Below are 7,134 nucleotides of genomic sequence, written 5' to 3'. Positions count from 1 at the left end.
TCTCCCACTGGATCAGTTCTTCGGCAGATGGAGGCTGCCTCTCTGGGAATCCGCGAAAGTTCATCGGAGTCCTTGCTAAACCCCCGACGGACGTGGTGGTTGTTGAGCCGGCGCTCCTGAGCTTCCCAACCTGATTCTTCGGCCATGATAAAGGGAAAGAAACCTGATCGCCCTCACACAATATTTTTAAGAGAATCTATCTAGAACAATTGGAGTATAGGAAATAACTATGTACGAATCCTAGCGAATAAATAAATAAATAATATCTAAATAAATACGATTGTTAATTCGATTTATTGCTAATAGCAAAACAAAATTTAATTACGCACAAAAAAATTAAATAAATAAATAAATAATAAATAATAAATAAATAAATAAACTGTAATTATTGAAAAAACAATGTTCCAATTTTTCCCAAAAAAAATATAACAACTAACGGGAGAGAAAACAAAACTAACACAGGCTAACCAACATTTTACTACGCGCAATTCAGACCTTGGACAAACATTTAAGCATTGGTGAAATGCACGGTTCCTCAAGTGATTGAGGAACGACATCCCAGCAACGCTAATTGCATTCTATTCGGCTTCTGTCTCACTTCTGGCCACAATCGGGGTGCGCTGTGAGGCAGGTGCGACGCAGGAGTGATCCTATATCACCCTGGGACACCTGTCACCAAAGCTCTGCTAAGCTATGGCCAGCACATTCGACGTGAACCAGAAGGAGACAGAACGAATAGTTTGGTATGAATAAATAAATGAATAAATAATAAATAAACTAACTGGACACAACAAAAACAAACTAACCTAATATCACAGTTTATCACAGAACGTTTTGATATTGCACGGATGCCACCAGGCTACGATACCCGGTTGCATACACTTCGTCAACATACGAAGGTGTCAACCGGTACCATCCGAACCATATCATTTCGTTCCGCATCACCGTAACATAGATTAGTCTATGGTTCCATCGTACTCCGGGATTACGCCGCACTCTGAGCGATTATTGGCCACCTATCGTGCCACATAAGACATCGGAGGCGCGAATCCCGGATACGAGAATTTGCATTTATAGCAATTTATTATCATCTTTTTTTTTTAAATTGGGCGCCATATTGTTACGAACTGGTTGTTACTCGGTGGGCCGCGCCGACTAGCTCATCGGAACTATTCACGGGTGTGGTTCCAACCCTGGCCCGCAGTTCGCACAATCGATAAATCATCGCTAAACTGCCGCTGCAGCTCAATTACCATCGCTATCGACAAAAAGAAAACAAACAACGCAAAAAGGAACGACGGCGACGAAAAACTGCAACAATAAATACAACAGGTACGTAAAATTATATTACAAACAGAAAACAAAACTAATCCTTCTTCCGTTCTGAACAGGGACCATTTGCTGGACCGGGCGTACCCTCCCTTCCTGAGACGGCATGCATTCCTCGTCTCCCATATGTTGGCCACCCGAACGGGCCAATCTCAGCCTGCGTTGGACATCTCGCTTCCCCTCCCCTTGCACAAAAAAACTTAGCCGGACATCATCTTCGTTCTCATGGCAAATATAATTTCAATTTCTTAATTTCTATTGACATTTTGACTAATTTTAATATTTTATATTTACAGTTTTCTTGACGACATTAAAACGGCAACAATGAAGTGAGACACAAATAAACAGACAGACCAGGAACACAACGATGTTGCCACCAAAGGCAAGATGCTGGAGCGGAGACGCCGCGGAATGAACAAAATAAATATGTATAGAAATATATATATATATGTGAATTGGTAAGTGTTTTTAATTCATGTGTAATAAGTTTTGTAATATATTGTGTTGTAGTTTAGTAAATGTAATATTTATCGCTTAATTGCTACCTTGCCTACCTAAAGAGCTCTCTGGGTGGGTAAAGGGGCGAATATTATTTGTGCTTGTATATATATATATGTAAATATACAATATCTAGTGAATATTGTTGTGTGTTTTTAAATTGTTATAGTATCGTGTTGTTCCTAAACTGTTGTTTTAAAATTTTACAGATTTTTATTTTTATTTACTTTACTTTACTTTAAGTTTTAATTTTACTTTAATATTTATATTTTACTTTAAATTTTTATTATTTTTTTACTTTACTTAAAATTTTATTATGTTTTACTTTACTTGAATTTTTAATTTTATTTACTTTTAAACAAATTGTATTGTAGATTCAACTTAGTTTTACTTTAATTTTAATGCATTATAATTTATGATTTTGTTTTGTTCGTTTTTTTTTTTTTTGTATGACGTTCGATTTTCTTTTTATGACAATAAACATTAACACATTTTGATTAAAACAATTGTGAAAATGTATTTCCTGGGGCGGCACAGGGACAGGAAGATACTTTCTTGCAGCTCTTCACAGTAAAACAAGGTTGCCAACGATGTGGCGGAGTAATTGGAAACGACTCACTCGGGTCTGCCTGGATGAGACTTCTGCTGATTCAAAGACGGGTTTGAAGCTTCCCCCACTGATGCTGGAGCTGGCACGTTGGTCCAACGCCGCTGATGTCAGACGCCCTCCGCGTCGACTGGCAACCGTCGTCCCTCACACACAGCAGGCAATCCGGAGCACAGCTCGCCGAAGGTGATTAATTAACTCAGCACACGGTCGCGGGAACAGTTTCTAATGGCACGGGAGCGTAGAATGTGATCTAACGCTGCTCAACGTGCAGACAAACTTTTGACTCCCGACAAAAAAAATTGCAACCCGCTGACCGTTCTGGCAATCGCCTCCTGCAGTTCTGCATCCAACGTTGGCAGAACACCAGACCGCATTTGACGTCACCTATCGATAACTAGGTCCCCCGTCTATCCAGCTATAGATCGTTTGTGCCCGGCCCTCCGAGTAACAACCAGTTCGTAACAATATGGCGCCCAATCGAAAGAGCTCACGGTTTTCAAAATCGTGGCTATTTCTGAAAAAAAATATAAATGTATACAATGTTGATACACGAGGTCAATCCCTCGGCTTTAGGATCCACGCACCTGAAGTCTTATGCGGCACAGAAGGTGGCCCATAATTGCGCAGTGTGTTGTGGAGTCCGAGAAGCACGACGATGTTTACGGACCATATATTCCTTTTGGCATCGGAGGATGCTCTCGTTGCGGTTGGTGCAGTTCGGGACGTACCGACTGTATCCATAGCCTGGTGGTAGCCGTGACGATAGTTTAATTCTGTGATACCAATTGTGATATTAGGTTAGTATGTTGTTTGTTATTTATTTATTTATTTATATCTATTTGTTTTGTCTTACTCTGTGTTTGCTGTGGATGTGTGTTGGCCGTGGTTACTTTTGAGCCTCGGAGACTGGTGACCCAGGACGATATCAGTATCGATCCTGCGCCGCATCGGTCGATCAACATGCTTCCGTGGTGCCAGATGTACGATAGAAGCCAAATAGAAATTCAGTTAGCGTTTCTCGGATGCCGTTCATCACGCGAGTGATGAACTGAGCATTCGACAGATGCTTAAATGTTTGTCCACTGTCCGAATCGTGCGTAGAGAAGTGTTGGTCCGCCTGTGTATATTTTTTTTCTCTCCCTTGTTAAGTTGATGTATTTGTGCTGTGAAATATAGTTGAAAATAATTGGTATTTATATTTAGTAATTTATATTTTTTGTAATTATAGTTATTATATTAGTAATCGTTAGGCGTTTCGTTAAGTATAGTAAGTCTGTTTATTTTCGTGAGCAGTTTTGTTTGACGTATATATATTCAGTATTGTAAGTCCTGTTGGGTATTGTTTACGTTTTATTTAGTCCTGTTGGGTAGTCTTTACTTATTGTAAGTTGTTTGAATTAATTGTCGGTAAATAAGTGAATTTATTGAATATTAGTTAGTGTCTGTATATATTAGTTGTTAGTTTTGTATTAGTAAGTCTCTGTAGTGTTAGACTTGTTTATATGTAATTTTTGGTTAGCTTTAGTGAGATTAGTGTTATTTATATCTATTTATTAGAATACAGGACATTTATTAGTATTTATTAGAAAATACGGTATTAGATTTTTTTTTAGATAGAAATTATGGATAGCGCGACGAAATCAGCGGTAAATGTAGCGATTGCTCAGGCCCACCAGACGTATAGGCATTCCTTGCGGTCGGGTATTAGCGATGCGCTTCAAGAGCAGATTAGAGACGGGTTCGTTGAGATGATGACACTCATCAATGAATTGATCAGGCCGCAAGAGCCCAAGGCAAGGTCTGAGAGTTTCGTAGCGATGCTTCCAGGGTTGGAAAGCTCAGATCCACGGGCAGTAGCTATTCCGGAGAGCCAAGAAGATGAATCCCAGGATCATCGTGATACCGATTATTTGTGCGATGGGCAAATATTGTACACTGATCCACCGGCGATGAATGGATACCATCTAGGACGGCATAATCTCCGCGTAGAGGATCGCCGAGTAGATGCGTTGAAGGAAGTATTGTGGCTCACGGATGCGCGTGACCAGACTTTTTGTTGGAAGCCCGGCTAACTCAGTCGGTAGAGTATGAGTAGTGCTTTTGAGTAGGGTCGTGTTGTGGGTGTGGCCTACGTTGGGCGCTGCGTTAGGTGCCGGCTGGTCACAAACGATCTAGGGGGGGGGTATTGTTATGTTCATGTTTTATCGTTTGTGCCAGCTCGATGTTTATTGTTATTTGTATTTTCCTTTATTATCGGCTCTGTCGATATACTTTGTTATGTATTTAAAAGATATAGTTATCGATAGGTATTGGCGGTAAATTACATGTGAAAGGGGTGGCGACCCTAAATTTTAGATCATAAAGAGAGACGATGCATTTTGTTTTGCAGTAACGGCGAGTTTTTTTTGGGATTTGAAAAGGAAAGGAAAATAGAGGAATAGGAAGAATTTTAGGAGACCACGAGGTTGACAGAAAATTCGTGAGGAGTTCGATTTGATCGGCGAAGAGGAGCGGTTGCCTTCGACAGGCACACAGTTTCTTTTTGAGGAGAGTCGTGCCTTGTGCTGCACCAGCGTGTGTGCCTAATTTGGTGTGACAGTCAACACATTTGTGCTCGCTGGGTGCTGCGGACCAAACTTGTGCCTCGCCAGAAATTGTGCCGTGTCAGACGACGTTTAGAGCTTCGACCGACATCGTGCTCCGCATGTGCTGCCCTAAATCTGTTTGAGGTCAATAATTGACTGCTCCACTGTCTGTGCCAGATCAACAAAATTTCGTGCCGTTGCAAAACCTTTGTGGCGTGTGGCCTCTAAAGCGAAAGACCGGCTGATTTTTGTAAACGTTTCAACCCGGAGGGGAAACTCTGATCGTCGTTGGGAATCTGTGGAGGCGTCTATTGGCATCAATTCGTCCAAGAGAACCGCAGGGAGCAGCCGTTGTCACATCGTACAAGTGAGTCAGTTCCGATTGCTCCACCACATGTTTGGAAAGATTTTGAAGTTGAAGAGCTGCAATATACCAACCTTTTCTGCCCCTGTGCCGTTTAAGAAATTCAATGCCGCTGTTCTTTTTGTTTAAAAATGATGAAGATTTATTAGAGCATTTCGCTAATTAAAGAAAATTTTAAGAACGTCGTACATAAAAACATACAAGTCGAACATTAAATGGAATTATAAAATTAAAACGTAAAAATACTTATATTAAAACTTATATAAAATTAAATAATAATATAATTAAATTAATTAATAATTAAAATTAAAGTAAAGTAAAATAAAGGAAATAGTAAAGTAAAGTAAATAAAAATAATATCTGTATAAATTAAAACACAACAGTTTAGGAACAACACAAAAACAATAACATAGCAAAGTCACTCAACAAAATACAATAGATATTGTATACATATACATATATACTCATACCCATAAAAATATATCGCCCCTTCACTAACCCAAAGAGCTCTTTAGGTAGGCAAGGTAGTCCTTAAGCGATACATATTCACATTTACATAGAATCACACACTAATCACAATCATAATACATTTACCGGTACATGAACATATATGTATATCTATACCTAGATACATTTATATTTTCCGCGTTGTCTCTGCACTAGCATCTTGCCACAGTATTTTCCGGCGAGCTTGTTACCTTTTTGCAGCATCATGGTGTTCCTAGTCTGTTTCGTTTGTTTCTTCCTTGTTGATCTGTTGCCGAATTGTTTAATTGTTTGATACACACATACCTGTAAGTAGAAGTTAAGATACGATGTTAATTTTGGAGAAAAATCACGGAAGAATAAGATAATACTTACCTGATGACAAAAATGTCCGTCTAATTATTGCTGTAGGGGGAGGGAGAAACACGATGGCCAACACAGGATGAAGTAGGTCCATTCGGTGGCCAACATGAGGGAGATGACGGAGTGGTGTCATCTCAGGCAGGGCGGGTACGCCTGGGTCCGGAACCGGGATCCTGTTTGGACGAGAGGTGGATCAGTGTTAGGTTTTATGAATGTTTGTTTGTTTACTTACCGTTTTGTTGTTGATTGCAGGTTTTGTTGTTTATGTTGTGGATTTCCGTCGTCTTTTGTTGTAGTGTTGTGTAGTTCCGTTCGCCACAGCTGTTTGAGTATCGATGATGTAATCGATTGTTCGGACTGCGGGCCAGGGATGGGACTCTACCCTGAGAACCGATGAGCCAGCCGGCGCGGCCCACAGAGTGACAAGCAGTTCGTAACACAGTACTGGTCTTTCCCTAGCATATTCTACAATTGTTTTGAGCGTTAAAAGCAAACCATTTGAACTTCATCAGGTCTAGGAACGGCAACGCAGATTGGACATGAATGGTTCCATTCTGGGACCAGCTCCTAGGCCTGACTACTCATAATCGTTATCTTTCACCCAGGCACGACACCTGACATCCCAACCGTGGCAGCGACAGGTGAGGCATTGTGGTCCTCCCCGCGGTCCAATCAAAGCTGGTTGTCCGATGTGCGCTGGGTAAAGATCGACGATATTTTCTATTTAAAAAATGTAATATCAATTTTGGCCGCCTGCTTAGGCGGAATCCTTCGTCCTTGCATCCTTTTCCATTGGGCGCCATTTGTTAAGAACCGACTTATCAATCGCAGCCAAATATCGATTTGCCGGCTAACTATCGGTATACTCAGGGATGAGTACGACCATCGATACTTGGCGA

Source organism: Drosophila innubila (assembly GCF_004354385.1).
Source record: "Drosophila innubila isolate TH190305 chromosome 3R unlocalized genomic scaffold, UK_Dinn_1.0 2_E_3R, whole genome shotgun sequence".
In the NCBI taxonomy this organism is placed as follows: Eukaryota; Metazoa; Arthropoda; class Insecta; order Diptera; family Drosophilidae; genus Drosophila; species Drosophila innubila.
Note: the sequence above shows the minus strand (reverse complement) of the source record.